The following is a 6,000-nucleotide window of genomic DNA, read 5'->3' on the forward strand; positions in this document are numbered from 1 at the left end:
TCATTCCTGTGAAAACTCAGAATATTATTTTAAAAATTAACCAAACACAGGTTTGTATAAAAGAAATCATTGAACTACACATTTCACTGAGTACAGCTGTGAGGTCAGGAGGTCAGACAGTCCCACTCACTTCCCCAGCTATGTATTGAAAATATTATTAGCAAATTACACAGTGAACCAACCACATAAGATAACTGATAACTGTTTGTTGCGCATTTCGACAGATCCGTTAGGTTTAATAGGATCACACAAGTTCCACAAAACAGCGAGAAGCTCAGAGTTGAGCTCAACATGGTAGCATGGTACACATCCCTCCAATCTAAGGGATGGGTTTGGGGGACAAGATGACCAACTGCATGGGTCTTGTTGAGTGCCAGAAAAGCATCTGGTCCTAAAGAGAACATGAATTTGTTTCTCCAGTTTTCATATCCATTTGTCACAGAATGAATGCTGCTTTCTCCAAGTGCAGTACAAAGCTACATGGATGCATCAGTGTGTACTGGACTCATTATTTTAATTTTCTGAACTCCATGTTTACTTAGATAATTTGTGAGAAAGATCCATCACAAAACAAGTTAAGGTTTATGGCCCTATTTAACAGCACGTCTTCCTTCACTTAGCATGCATTTCACAAAGCACCACTTAAATACAAATCAATAAACAGATTTAAGAAAGCACAGGATCAAAACTAGGGTTCTTCAGGAAGGGACTAAATCCTTAGTTCTGATGTACCTCAGACAGCATGAACTGAAGAGAGCATTCCACAGGGACAGCAGAAGCACCTCTTAGGCACTACAGACATATTTTGGACCTGCCCCACTAGTAGCCCTGGAGCTCAGGGGCAGCTCTTGCTTGGCTTGATCACCCTTAATCTTCCTTCAACATGACAGCAGCACTTATTACATTTAATTAAAATCACCTACAAGCTGTGTGGGTAGTCAGAGAAGATCTTTCAAAGCCCTGTGTGAGTTCCTTTTTGGCAAAGCCCCCAGGGCCAAATGATATGTTGGCATGTAGCTCCACACAAGAGGACAGCTCTGAGAACAATGTTGCTCCCTTGCCTCCATAACAAGGACATGTACCTTCTGAGCACTACCTACAAACAGAACTGGATAAATTAATCCATCCTGCCCATGCCTGAGCAGCAGCACTGCCCTGCTCCCAGTACTCCAAAGTTGTCTGCAGACAGATACTTGTAGTGCACGTCCCCAATCCTCCCTGCCCCTGTACCTCTTTTTCCTAGCCAACCCAACACAGGAGCTGGAATAGGAATGCAACTGGAATTTAGCAAGACATTAAAGTCAGGAGCAGGCTGGCAGAACACACACAACAGAAACAAAGCCTAACGTGACTCTTTTTATGCATGCATGCCACTCATCTTTGGATGCTCTAGACACACTGACCTGTGAAAACAAATATTTGTATGTATTCCTAGAAAGCACACCACAGATGGTCATAAACTTATAACAGAATGCAGAACAAATTAAAGACTGATAGAAATCTGACTCGCAAACAAGTCCAACCAATGCCTCCTAACTTGTGAGTGCTAACTAGCTGGAATGATGCAGCAATATTAACATTCACAGGTTCATTCCTCAGAATGAGATCAAATGAACTGTCCTGTAGGGAGCCAGAACACCTTGGTGACACCGCAGGAGCACACAGCTGCCACAGTGCTCAGCCCTCAGTGGCTGTCAGGCTCAAAAGTCAGTTTTTCATCAGCATAAGTTAAAGGAACAAACCAATACACACTTAGAAATGCAACTCCACTGCAATGCAACAGAAGATCAATATTTATATAGCTTTCATAAGAAAATCATACATAAGTTTTCATCACAGAGAAAGAACTGGCAGGAGAGGGTTCAATCACTTCACCATTCAAGGAAGTTATCAGATGTTACAATTTTGACCATCCACAAGGCCTCAGCACTATCTCTCACTTCACAGAAACAAACACTTCTGCACAACACTTCAAATGTCCTTCCCCACAGGTGCCATGAAGCCCAGCTGCACAGTGCCCCAAACACAGCCACTGCCTGGTGCCATCAGAGCAACATGGGATAAAAAACATCACAGCACTGGGCCAGCAGCCAGCACAAGGAGCACCCGATGCAAACACTGACCAAGCTCTCAAGAGCTGAAGCACTGCCCTCACAATGCACAGACTTGCAGCATGTTCTCACATGGGTACATGGACCTGTGGCACTCACCTCAGGGCAGGTGGACATGGCACAGTGTGAAGCAGCTCCTCCTCCAGCCTGCTGCTCAGCTCTCATCCCCATCAACAGGCAGCCAGCACATGCCTGACCTTCCAGACCACAAGGGCAAGTCTGTTCCCCTGTTAAAGAGAAAAAACAATAGCAAAAATGACAACAAAGACAAAACAGCTCATGGAGAAGGCACAAGGCTGGAAATGGAGGCCCTTGCTGTTAGCATGGGCCAACAGCCACAGTCCATGCCAGGTTCCTTGCTCAGCCCCTTTATTTCTTCACCACATAGCAGTGCAGTTCCAATGTGCAGGTGAAAAGGCCTAACATATCTTGCAGCATCATAGCACATACTGCAGCATCCTCAGAGTGAGGAACACAGCCATGCAGACCCTCCAGCCCATGGGGATGTACACCCAGCTTACACAGCTGCTCTGATGCACTTCTCACACTGCAGGTTCACACAGCCATGAGCAGGCACAGAAGCAGAACTGCAACCAAAAAAGAGCAGCCAGCTGCTCCAGGAAAACAGAGGTTTTCCTACACTTCCTCATAGCATTTCTCCAGGCAAACAATTCAACAGAAGCCCTTCCTGGAGCAGGCCTGGGTGCAGCCTTACCTGCTCCCCTACTAGGCTGCATCTCTGGAAACCTCACACAGCCTTAGCCCAAGACACATCTCACACTCACCAGCACTCTCCAGAATTGCTGCTACTACACTTTACTCACTGCATTCCCATACCATAGTGAAGTAATCCCACCAGGGAGGCACCCTGAGTCAGCAGCAACCCAGCTGCAGCCAATTACCAAACCACTCAACTCCTTGCACCTGCTGAAACTGATCACCACAGTGCATAGCAAGAGGTGGTTGCTTTCTGCAGGCATTTTTCATAACCCCTGGATTCCATAAGCATTTCAGCCTTCAGAGTATTGCTTTGGAAATCTCACTATCCTTGGGAAATATCAAAGAATTGGGGTTACCATCAAGTTAAATGGAGTGCAAGATCTACTGACTTAGTTCTTCTAGAGCTACACTAACTACTGTAACTGTTAAACAATATGTTTATCCTTTGTCGTCTTCATCTTATGATTGTTAAGAAAATAGCAAAGGAAATTCTCCCTCTGAATAAGAAACAAAGTAAAAGCAGATTTCTCTGTTGCTCTCTGGCATTTCAAGTTCCTCACAGAAAAGTGTCTCAACTCAAAAAAAAGACTTAACCAACACCTAAACAGCGATAATTATGCAAGAGACTCTACTAAAGACACTAAGCACACACATCCACCCTAAAATCCACCTAATCCTACTTCCAGCAAATACTTTTGGTATTTTTGTTGCTTTGGAGCAGCATACTGAGCAGGTGTTTCTCATCTGACTAATAGTAATTAAGATAACAGCTTTAGCATGTGAAGGAGATGCAAATAGGAGAAAAATCTAATAACAAGGATAAGTAAAGGGGTATGGCAGAGAGGTCACAAAATCATTTGTAACAGTGGTTTAATGCTTGCATGGAAAATATTATCAACTGCTACAGCATACAGTAAACTCAATGACTACTGCTATAGCCCTTGAGTTTACAGTATTGCTTCTGAGAGTATTGACTCAAACTGGCACTTGAAGCCTATAATACCTCCTAGAAGACATGAGTAGACAGGCACTTTTGGCTTTTTTATTCCCAATTAGACATATCCAGGAAAGACATTAACATAATTTTTGCTCACATAATCACAGATGCCAAAAAGACTTGACATGTAGTCCAGTACTGGTAGGTGTTGAGCAGTTCCTCAAACACTACACTTTCAAAAGTTAATTTAAAAATTGCTCTAAAAGCAATAATCTTGCCTCCCCTGAGCTATTACATAACATACATCCTCCTACTATGCTGTCTTCCAATAGCCATTAGAGCAGATTTTAGAACCTGTTATGCTAAAGGCTATACTCAGAATGATGAAATGGAGGTTTGCTGATTACTTGATACCTTCACAACAGAGAAAAGCTTGGAACACCAAATACACCATTTGTGTTAAAGACAGCTTTTGTTAGGACGGAGTTGGTTTGTAATCAAACAGCCACAACCAGAAACCATAACGGCAACTTAATCCTGCTTTAGAAACACAATGTAGGAAGGTTTCACTGGTACAGAATAAAGTCCAATTCACAGACTCTCTGTGTGTGTATGGATGCAAACATCCACATTATTAGCTTATATTACTTGTTAATTGACACTTGCTGATGCTCTCATTTACCTTGCCAACACAAACACATTACTTGGTCTGGTCCTCCAGAGGCCCCTTCCAACCTCAACCATTCTGAGAGTCCTTATTCTAACATTTAATACAACCTCAGGAAAAAAATCCTGTGCCTTGAACATATCATGGCTGATCAGCCCAATGATGATACAGCATCTGAATCCCAATGATAGTTTGTTCATTAGCCTTAAGATATGTGTGGTAAAATATTTTTTCCTCCCAGTTTCTGTCCTCTGGAAGGTAAACCATATCTGGGACTGTGAATTTGGCTACTCCAGAAGGATAAAGGAAGGCATGCTTACCAGACTTCGTTGGGAGCTCACCTTTCAACAATTTGACAGTTAACTATACTTCAAAACAATGTCTGTCTGCTGCTTCTTGTGCTTATTTAGGATTGGAATTAACTCCCTGTTTGCCTTAACTAATATTTGATGTAATATTTGACAGATTTAGTTTACCTGAATGCAGAGAACCCACAGACAGATTACACCCCAATTGGATGCTGGTGTTATTAAACACAGGCCAGGATTTCTGTCATGACATTCTCCTTTCTCCCCTTCGTTCATCATTCAACTGCTCAGAGAACTGCTGGATGCTCTGTGCTAAAGCCACATCATCTGACACCTATTAATAAATACACAGCTGCTCCTCATCCCACTTCTCCAGAGGTATTTCCATTCTGCTACCAGATCTTTTGCCCCATTCAGACCAAATCTTCACATTCAAGACCAACTGTATTTCCCTATACCTTTTTCTTCCTAAAATTATTCTTACGTTAAGCCTATGAGGCAAAATTATCAACATTAACTCTTCAGTCATTAACATTGCTACAGTCAGCCAGAAGTGCTGCACTTGCTTTTTCCCTCTCTTCCTTTCAGAGATCTGGTGTAGTAATTGGACAGATTAAAATGATGGGAAAGGTGTTACAAGAGAGATGCAATTACAAAAAGACTAGCATAATAAAAACATGCTATAAAGGGAGGGAAGATGATTGCTCACCTGCATCAGAAGATTCTAGGTTCACAAGAGAAAGCTTCACCAAGAAGGGATCTCCAGGAAGAGAACCTTCCCTAGTGGCAGTCAGCCTTTAAATGGGGTCTAAGAGAGGTGCAGCCAGGCTCCATCCCTTCTGGTCACACAGCTGAATTGCCTTCACCTGTGCTCCCAGGACTGACCGTGTCCTTTCCCCAGGTGCTCAATCAGTGGTTCAGGCCGTGACTCAACAGTTACCATACATGTGGGCAAGCACCTCTGATGCAAACAAAGAAAACACAGAATGTAGCTTCTGCCAATGATTTTAAAGGTTGTTTTTCTAAATGTTCAGAGATAGTAAGAGTTCAGGACTCATCACACGAGAGTGCCAAAGAAGAGAGAATGAGGCCAAAGTGAATTCTGTTCAAAATCCAAACAAATATTCAAACTATTTTGGCAAATAATTGCCAGATCTAGTTCATATCTGCATTTGATTTGTGACCCTCTCACATGGCCAAATGAATGAGAGACTCCTGCTGTCCTCAGCACTGTCTAGAAAGGCAACTTCACAATAC

The 6,000-nt window shown here is 42.8% G+C and overlaps 1 long non-coding RNA gene across 1 annotated transcript in view; it reads right to left on the minus strand.

Annotated features, from left to right (window-relative positions):
* The window catches only part of LOC116231479 (uncharacterized), a 96,216-nt gene extending 90,693 nt beyond the window's left edge, over positions 1-5,523 (minus strand). The window contains exons 1-2 of the long non-coding RNA XR_004167476.2: positions 5,453-5,523; positions 2,211-2,338 (exon numbers count right to left, since the gene is read on the minus strand). This is a non-coding gene — a long non-coding RNA (uncharacterized LOC116231479). The remainder of the gene's footprint in view (positions 1-2,210; positions 2,339-5,452) is intronic.
* Positions 5,524-6,000: the final 477 nt, after the last annotated feature.

Source organism: Phasianus colchicus, chromosome 8 (genome assembly GCF_987193195.1).
Source record: "Phasianus colchicus chromosome 8, bPhaCol1.hap1.1, whole genome shotgun sequence".
Lineage (NCBI taxonomy): Eukaryota > Metazoa > Chordata > Aves > Galliformes > Phasianidae > Phasianus > Phasianus colchicus.